We start from the raw sequence: 1196 nt of genomic DNA on the forward strand, positions 1-1196 counted from the left end.
CATCAGAAACTCCATCAATTTCTCCCAAGTAATTCTGAAATATTCTCAAGATAACAGCAAAATACACTTAGTTCATGTATCTAGAATATCAGCACCTGACAACTATGTGTTCACATATATTATGCAGCATTGAATAGAAAATGGGGAGAAGTCATCTTTTTTTAAAAACCAGGAACATATCCAATACCTACAATGGAGAGAGTGTATTGCTTGAGCTATATACTTTGGTAAATCTAGAAAAAAGAGAGAAAGATATAAACCAATAAGAAACTGATTTTTTAGTACCCTCTTACCATTTTTAAAGTATAAAGAGAATTTGAATATAACAGTTCTATTAGCTGATTTGACCTCTACAGAATTTGCTAATGTAGGGGTCATGATTACCTCTGCTGCTATTGGAGTAGAGCAGGGGTATATTAGGCACAAACTTCCAGTCAGGACAAGAGCTGCCCTTCCCATAGTCTTCTTTAGTGATTTGAGGTAGGCCATGACTTGGAGCTGTTAACTACTGCAGTCTACAAAGCACCCAATGGAAGAAAGTTTCTGGGTCAGCAGCAAAGGCTGGTCTGGTGGATCCAATAAAGGAATGTGGGTGATGGTTTTTATTTTAAAAAATCCATTAATCCTGGGGCCGGAGAGATAGCACAGCGGTGTTTGCCTTGCAAGCAGCCCATTCAGGACCTAAGGTGATTGGTTCGAATCCCGGTGTCCCATGCCTGCCAGGAGCTATTTCTGAGCAGATAGCCAGGAGTGGTCCCTGAGCACCGCCGGGTGTGGCCCAAAAACCAAAAAAAAAAAAAAAAAAAAAATCCACTAATTGTGCTCGCTTCAGCTGCACATATACAAAAATTGGAACGATACAGAGAAGATTAGCATGGCCCCTGCACAAAGACGACACACAAATTTGTGAAGCGTTCCATATTTTAAAAAAAATCCACTAATCATAAAGGTATTACCATACCCAAACAGTTCGTATCACTGTTTACATAGTGATGAAAAGAAAGATAAAGAAGGGGGGGAATGGTTTTAGAATGAGAACACAGATCACTAGCAAAGGAAACATTTTCTCTGTGTTGAAATAATGTCATCTCTCAGGTAGACAGAATTAAACCTGACTGGCCCATTACATATGGTAACTGTGATATCGAGTAAACTTCCCTTGATCATCTGGAAATGAGGCAATCTGGGAGAGGGAA

The 1196-nt window shown here is 39.5% G+C and overlaps 1 non-coding gene across 1 annotated transcript; it reads left to right on the top strand.

The window, feature by feature from the left end:
- Window positions 1–819: 819 nt before the first annotated feature.
- Window positions 820–926, top strand: LOC125996701 (U6 spliceosomal RNA). Its single transcript, XR_007491383.1, has one exon. It is a non-coding gene; the product is annotated as a U6 spliceosomal RNA (small nuclear RNA).
- The last annotated feature ends 270 nt before the right edge of the window (window positions 927–1196 follow it).

The sequence above is a fragment of the Suncus etruscus genome, chromosome 18 (assembly GCF_024139225.1).
Source record: "Suncus etruscus isolate mSunEtr1 chromosome 18, mSunEtr1.pri.cur, whole genome shotgun sequence".
NCBI classification, from domain to species: Eukaryota; Metazoa; Chordata; class Mammalia; order Eulipotyphla; family Soricidae; genus Suncus; species Suncus etruscus.